The following is an 8263-nucleotide window of genomic DNA, read 5'->3' on the forward strand; positions in this document are numbered from 1 at the left end:
CCGTTTCCCATGTCCCACTTTGTAGCTAAGAAGTAGCTCTTTCACTTAGCCTCAGACCTCACAAAGAGTCCGTGGTATGGAACCAGGATGACTGCTGCAAAGAAAGACACCCAGCATTTAAGACACTCTGTCCACTGGTTCACCCTCAAAGCAGGCAGAACAAAGAGAGAGAAATGACGAGATGTGCCAGAAAAATGAGAGAAATAGTAAAACAAAGAATGATTTTAGGGTTCTTAGCCCTGAAAAGCACACTCACTGCCCAATCTCACTCACTTTTCCCCTTCTGTCCAGCCTAGTGCTGGAACCAAGCAGAAAACTGTTGCAGGTTTCCTGCAGAATCTCTGGGTACAGCCGCTGAACTCCTCAAAGTGAATGGGAGTGTGAATGTGGGACAAACAGCCTCCCAGCATGGCATGTGTGCATCTCCCGTGTGCGAGGTCACTGGGGCGGTCAGGTTCTCCAGAGAGGTGGAGCCTGTGCTGCATCCCCTGCTGCAGGGCTTTAGTGAGATTCTTAGTGGCAAAGGCAAGAGCTCTGACAGAGAGAGGAGCTTTTCCAGGTTCCCCAAATGGTCATGCTGCCTGCTTTTCTGGGAACTCCATTTCACCTTTGGGCCCGGCATGAGCATACAGACAGTGATTCAGGAATAAAACTTGGGGAAAACAGAGGCAATGAATTTGCAGTGCTAATGAAAACAACCACACATTGTTAGTCCTCAAAAATACCCCTAACCCCACCCCACTAAGACCAAGAAGTATGTGAACTACACAGCTCTGAATTCTGTTATAAAGAGCATTTGGTTAAGCATGCTTAAGAACAGCCACCAAATAAATGCTTAAAATAAGTTAGGAGGATTGTGCAAAGGTGGATCACTGGGGCCAAGAAAGCTGTCTGTCACCTGGATGAGTAATGCTAGGAACAGAGGGACAATGAAACAGAGGAACAGGAAACCAGACCCCAGTATGGAGACCAGCAAGTTAAGTCCACACACGGCCTATAAATCAATAATGAATATGCTGCAGTGACTGTGCCAAATCTCAAGGTAAACAAAGCACATGGCTCCATGGCCAGTTGCCTCTGTGGCCAGAACATTTGCTCTGGCAGGACCAGGGTGGTAGCAGCAACAGGCATCCCATGATCATGACTCACAACTGTGTTATTGACAGTGCCTGAGAGTGGTAGCACCTGAGAATTGCAGCAGCTGGGGAGGGTGGACGAGCTGCCATCCAACCACCTCTGAGAGAACCTAAATCTCGTCTCGCTAATCACAAGGCATTGTTGGCCAGCATTCTCCTCCGACCTCAGTGGGGGTACAGTCATTTCATGTGAAATACTTTGGCCTTGAGGAAAAGGATAACGATGTCTATAAAGATAAGCCTTCCCTTGTCTACTCTTTGGTCAGCCTGAGGTGGTTTGTATAAGAAATGAAGGATAAGTGACTGAATCTTTTTATTTATAGGCCACTGTCACTGTCAACATGGGTCTCATTGAAACACCCCATCCTGATACTTTTACCACTGTATTCAGTTATCAATATATCAGTATGTCTCCCTGACTCAATTGTGAGCTTCCTGAGGGCAAGAGTGGTATTGAACACCCCCAAAGCCTGGCACTCTACCTGGTATATAATTGATATGATAGTCTGGTCCAGGATTTTCTCTGTGGTTCTACCTTCAGGCTGCTATCACAGACTGCTTCCAAGTGGGGCTTTCCTCCTACCTTGACTCCAAATTAGAGACAGGATGGAGACTTCTTAACAAAACCCAGAACTTTCAAACTGGACAGTAAACTGAGAATCTCCTCGTGAGATCTGGATAGCTGGGCCGTGACATTACACCTTTGTTCAGGCCCTTAGTCTTTTTCCTCTGCCTGTCCAGCTGTGAAGAAATTCTTCCTCTTATACCTTGTATCACAGTAAGACAGCTGGAACATACAATTCCTGCTTCAAGAAGGACTGGGCAATGATACTTTAAGGATCAGGGCTTTTTTTTTTTTTAATTATGAAAAAAGTAGCAGATCTTTACTTGTTAGTTTTTTCCCCCCTAGTATTTGTTGACTTAACAAAACTCATAATGAAAAATCTACTATAAACTCTGATTTTAAATATATATATATTTAAAATGAATCATGCCATTTCTACGTTTATTGGATTATCATATACATGTGTGTGATCTGTTGTTTATTCAGCCTACAGCTAAAGGCTTGGTGATTGTGTGGGTTTTCAGAAGCCTGACAATGATTCCTTGGTCCCTGAGGTTGTGATGCAACATTCTAAGAAAGAGAAGGTAGCCTGGCTACAAGATACAGCTTGACTACAAACTCAGGAGACCCCCTCATTTATGTAAGAGCCCAGGAAAATAAGAGCTTTGCCTTCTTAATCTCTTAACTCTTCCTTCTCCAATACCAGCTCTGAGCTCCCCACCCATTCTAGAATGCTTTTCCTTCAGGATCCCTCAGAGAAACTTTTGATAACTCCAGTTGGTCTTAGGGACTAGATGCCAATTCAAAGGCCTTTGACTTTGTCTAATAAAAAATAAAACAAGAGGTGGGAGACTTTCACATATGGGAGAGTTCCATGTCCTTAAAAGAATCCTGGATGTTATCAAGCATGTCCATGAGAATCCTCTGGCCCTACCACATGTCTCCTTGTCAGCTGCATCTGTTTTGACCTCAGCTTTGCCTGTGTTCCAGATGTTACCCATGGCCCATTCGATGTTACTATCTCTCATTATAACATTTGGTGTATTGGCCAAGGTTCAGTTTCAAAGAACAACTCTCCCTAGCCAGCTTACACAGAAAAGGTTTAATTCAGAATATCTTAAAGCTTACAGCATTATTGGAAGGCTTAAAGACATAGAATCTAGAAAATTGAGAGTTCAGGAACAACTCCCAAATCCTCACTGAGGAAATAAGCCACCAGGGGCTCTGCTTTGTTGGGAGGCTGCCACCCCATCCCACCTCACTCTAGAACTTTTGCTATAATGTCAGAGCAAGATGGGTGCCTCTTATCTTGTGACCTCCCTGACTTAACTCAGTTCTGAATTCAAATGTTACCTGAGTGCTTATGGTTGGTGGATAGGAATCAAATTCAGAACCCTAGAAGACACAGAAGACACAGAAGACACAGTAGAAGAGGCTGGAGCTGATGTGGAGGGGTGCGATCTACAGATGCAATGGGAAATGTAGTTTCTTGCCTGTACAACACAGAAGACACAGTAGAACAGGCTGGAGCTGATGTGGAGGGGTGCGATCTACAGGATCCATTGTCCATGGCCACATTTCACCTTGGCTTTACTCCCACTGGAAATCTTATCCCACCCTGGGACCTTGTTAATTCAGTGTGAGCTGTGGGCCAGAACTGAAATGAAATTTCCTACTGGCCAGAGAGGAGACAAATGTGGCAGAGAGTCTTCTAGAAGGTCTCCATGAATGAGGAAAGGCAGTAAGCGAGTGGACAGCAAGAAGCAGCAGTAGCCTGTGGAGCAGGACCGTGCCAGCTGAGTGCAGGTCTGAACACGGCAGGGAACCGTCCCTTTAGACCTTTTGTTCTCCAAACTAGAGAGGCAAAGGAACTTAACTGGAACCACAAATTGGCCAAGCCAGGTGGGCGCTGAGACTATACCTGTGAGCATCTCAGGAATATTTGCAGTAGAGAATCTCTAGAAACACAAGACTTTTGGTTTAGACATGCGAGTTATATTTGCCTGATACTAAATTGATTGGACAATATTCTGGTACAAATAAAGAAGCTACTTACAAATTCACTTTAAAATAACCTACATTATTGAAGAGGGGTAATTCTTTTGTTGCGAGGTTGACTAAAAAAATGGAATCAGTTTCTCAGCAATATACTCTCCTTTTTTCTCTCCCCCTGGGTAAAGCAGAGTAAAGTCCGTTTCTTGAGACTTCTCAAAGACTTTAAAATAAATGTACTTCTAAATCACCAGGAGATTGCAGGACTAGAGTGGGCTGGGTTTCGGAAAATTATTTTTCTATGGGACCCTTTTTTCAAGAAGCGCCTCTTGCAATTAGTGTTTTACAGAACATAAGAAATAATTATATTTCCTACCCCCACCTTCCCCATGCCCCCCAGCTTTCTGTTCTTTTTACAGAACAAATCCTCAGTCTGACATGAGAGGCCCTTTGCTATCTGCTCTCCTCCTCTGTAGCCATATTTCCCACGAATTCTGTTCAAAGATGTGCTTCGGCAGCCAAATTCACCATTTCTGGAACCCATCAAGTCCATGCCTATCTTTTATTCACTAAAGAAGGCTTTATTGGGTTTGTTATGATAATAAAGGCCTAAATCTTAAGGTACTGTCCTAGGTGTTTAAAAAAGAAATATGTAGATCTACGAGGTTCTGGGAGGCCCTTACAACTCTGAGAAACTTAATATGAACTAAGAACCAGCCTTAAGAGCTAGGGTTTATAACCAAAGGACATTTCTGAAAGCTTCCCTTTTGATGATTTTGGTTATGTACATACTTTGGTTATACAGAGGACCAATTATAGCTTCCTCCTTTAGCCACCATAGAAAAGCAAGCAAGCAAACAAATAATCTCTAGTATCTCCACAAGCTTAGTAAATCCAAATGCCTGCATGCTGAGTGGTGTGGCGTGGCCAGGGCTGGCCCGGAAGTCAGTAGGACCTTGTAGCACCGGACACTATTCCATTCACAGCCTGTCTGTGCTGCACTTCAAAAGGTATCTTTCAGAGAGAAGATTCTCTCCCACCATCAAAGAACCTTTAGTTGGGGTTCTTCTCTGCTCCTCCTGCTGAGCTGCTTGTGGCTACTTGGTGCACATTCAAGTTCATGAAGTAGTTGGCCTTTTAACTTAAAAAAACAATTCTGAGGAATATGGGAGGCCAGTGTGGTATATAGAAACTGCCCTTCTTTCTGCCTTTTTTTTTTTTTTCCCCAGAGCTAAGCTCAAGTTTTCCCTATTAAATGGCAGGTTTTTTCCCTCAATGTATTAAAAAAGGAGATGGTCATTGGGAGGTGGCCAAGGGGTGAAGGTGAATGATGCTGACCTTGATTTTCCAGCTTCTGTCAGCTTTCCCAGAATAAACTGGTAAAGAAAGATACTGATCCTCCAGGCCCCACCCACAAGCGGCCACCACAGCCACACCTGCCTTCTGGGTTTCATGAAAACAGATGGAAATCAGTCATTATTGGCCTCTCTGAGTGAATGTGGGGCTCACCTCCAAAGTCAGGTGAGAGTCAGCCTACTGAAAACACAATTACCAAGGCAACAGGAGGAGTTTGTTGTAAGCATGCATCCCCTGCTTCTGGAATTCAGGAGCTGCTGCAGACTGCTGGGAAAAGGGGACCACAGACTCATCTTACCTTAAAGTACAGCCAGTCACAAGAGAAAGACAGACCGGGGGGCAAAATGAGTAGGTCGGCAGCCATCCCTCAGAATGCGGCCATTGGAGGAAGGCATTACAGCGTGGGGCGGTCCTGGCCTTCGCTGAACTCCTTTCCTGGAGGCTCTCTAACCTCAGAACCAAGAGAAGGGCGAAGGTCCCCGTAGTCTTGGTCCCCGTAGTCTTAATCCCAGAACCGTCCGGGCAAACACTACTTGTTCAAATTATTCATGAATTCATTCGTCATTTAACCACTATTTATGAAGGGCCTACCCTGTGCCCACTGGTACGCGGTGCTGAGGAGGCAGCCGTTAACCCGAGGGGCCGGACTCCGGCTGGACAGCCCTGACCCACTGTGCCTCGGGAGAATGGACTGTATTACCAGTTGAGGAGGAACTGATGTGCAGGAGTTAGAAATTCAAATAGATGAAAATGTAGAGCCAAATGACCTTTGAGTTGGACGGGACTGTCAAGATTATGTCTCTACTTCCTTATTTTCTGACAGCTGACGTTTCTGTTATACCCAGAAAGATGACACTTACTGACTCATGAGCAATAGCTTAAACATGGAATTATTTTTTCTAGTTCTGAATCAGCACTGATTCAAACTCTTTTCACCAGCCTTCTCTACGACCACTTGCATTAATTTTTAAGGAATGTAATGATAATTATTCTGTAACCATAGAATAGAGGGGGAAAGGAAAGTGTTTAATTTTTATACCATACACATCCAAAGATAACTAATGTCCCTGATACCATTAATGTCATGGCTTTATCAAAATCAACGTACAAGTGATAGGAAGAGAAGAGGTAGGGAAGAAAAGAAGGAGAAAGAAATAGAAATAAAGAAAAAAGTCAGGAGCTTGCCACGGTGACTCTGTATGATTATGAGCAAAGCAAGGTTGGAATTTAATAATGCTATCTCCTGGGCCTCTCATAACCACTGTGCCAGAGGTTAGAGATCTTTCTGAAAATCGATGAGTAAAGATAACAGCCACCCATTCTCCAGATCTCAGCAACTAACTTTGAGAATGTGAAAGCCAGGTATTGTGCAACATGCTTAAAGAGGCATCAAAATTGTAATCGAAAGATACGTTACATTTTCTTCATTTACATTTTGGCAATTGAGAGGATAAAAAGCCTTAGAACTGGAGGCACCCAGAAAAGCCATCTTAAAGTTGGTATTTAGGGAGAAATTTATTTTATTGTGTATTTAAAGATATCCAAGGAAGGCAATTCCATAGCTTCCTGGATAAATCACTCCAGTGTTTAATAGCTTCCTTAACTTTTTCTAAATCTACTTTCCTGAGTTTATTTAAGATGCTCTGGTTTTATGATCGGGAGTGTTACTCTTTTATATTTTCACAACTCAGCATTACAGTGCAACAACTGTCAATGGACAATGTGAGCCTCTCAAACAGTGAGCTTTATGTGAGTTGGCGCAGGTGAATTGGGAAGAACATAAAACACAACCCTGTTTAACTGGATCGGTGGATGAAACTTTTTTTGTCAAGAACATGTAACAGAGCTCTTGGCTTGAGCTATACTGAGTCGCTGAATGGCCTCCTGTCAAGGCAAATTTCATGTTTCTTTTTTTTTTCATTTATTTGAAATATATTTGTTTAATGTACAAGGGTTTTTAAAACTTCTGTTGAACTAGAAAAGGCAGGAAAGTCTTAGGTCTCCTATTTTTCTAGCATAGCCCTTATTTTTCAGGCTACACCAATGAAGAGAGTCACAGCCCAAGAGATTGACCCTCAAGGCCCACCCTATCTTCCTGGAGCTCCAGCTCCCTAGTTGGCCATGCTAAGGTCCCACCCCAGACTTCTTCCTCTCCTTAGTATTAGACACTTTTTGTTTTGTCTGCCCACTACCATCGCCCCCATCAGCAGAAGAGGAATCCTAATTTCCCTGTAGAGATGCTCCCCTCCCCCACCCACTGTGTACTGTCTTGAGAGGATTGTTGACCAAAGGGGCCCTGCTCTCCTCTAGCTGAGGATGAACTCAAACCAAGCTAGGTCGAATATCTCTCTTTCCAGAGAAGGTGAAGTTTAACAGTGTGGCTCCAAGAAAGAAAAATGATCAAGGTGGTTTTCTTCTGATGTTTTTGTCTAAAGAGACAGTCCGTTGGGTCCTGCTTCCTAGATTCCCCCAAAGCGGTTTTGGTTCCTTTACTTTCAAAGATGGTTGTTCAGTATTTCCTTTAAGCCTGTGAGCTGTCCAATAGCCTTCCAACAACAATGTTTCTTTAAAGTTTTTCTCGTAAAATAGTTGATTTCTGTGGCTTGCCACGGAAGAATCCTGATATATTCTCTCACAGCCTTAGGATCAATTGTCCTCAGATAGCACAAGTACCATAAGCCATGGAATTTGGCAACTCTGGAAAGACAGACAGGTTGTCCTCTGGCCATACAATTCACCTCTAGTTTCTCAAAGACCTAGAAACCCTGGCAGGACAGTGTGGTTGACTCACATTTGTTCTGCTCCAGTCTCTGATACTTCTAACTACCTCTAACCCCTGGGTCTCCTGTGTAACGATTTTTGTTCTAGTTCATTTTGCCTCAAGTAGGATGTCCTCTGTTTTCAAATGACTGATACTACAGTTCTTTTAGGTTAATAGTTATTTCTTTGGGGAATTTGGGACAAGCCTTTAGAAGTTCAGATGAGAAGCGATTCTAAGTGGACTTGCATGTAACGCAAAGGTCAGGTTTTACAGAGAGTGGCAAGACAAATCACAAAAGACCAAGACAAAAAAAAAAAAGGTTTCTATGAGCTGAAATTAAAAGATCTCCAAAATATATTCCTTTTTTAAAAACAGAAACAAAAACAAAAAATCCTTTTCATCGTGGGAAATTTCAAACATATACAAAAGGTAGACAACAAAGGTGTGTCCAAT

Source organism: Pteropus alecto, unplaced genomic scaffold (assembly GCF_000325575.1).
Source record: "Pteropus alecto unplaced genomic scaffold, ASM32557v1 scaffold55, whole genome shotgun sequence".
Taxonomy (NCBI): Eukaryota; Metazoa; Chordata; class Mammalia; order Chiroptera; family Pteropodidae; genus Pteropus; species Pteropus alecto.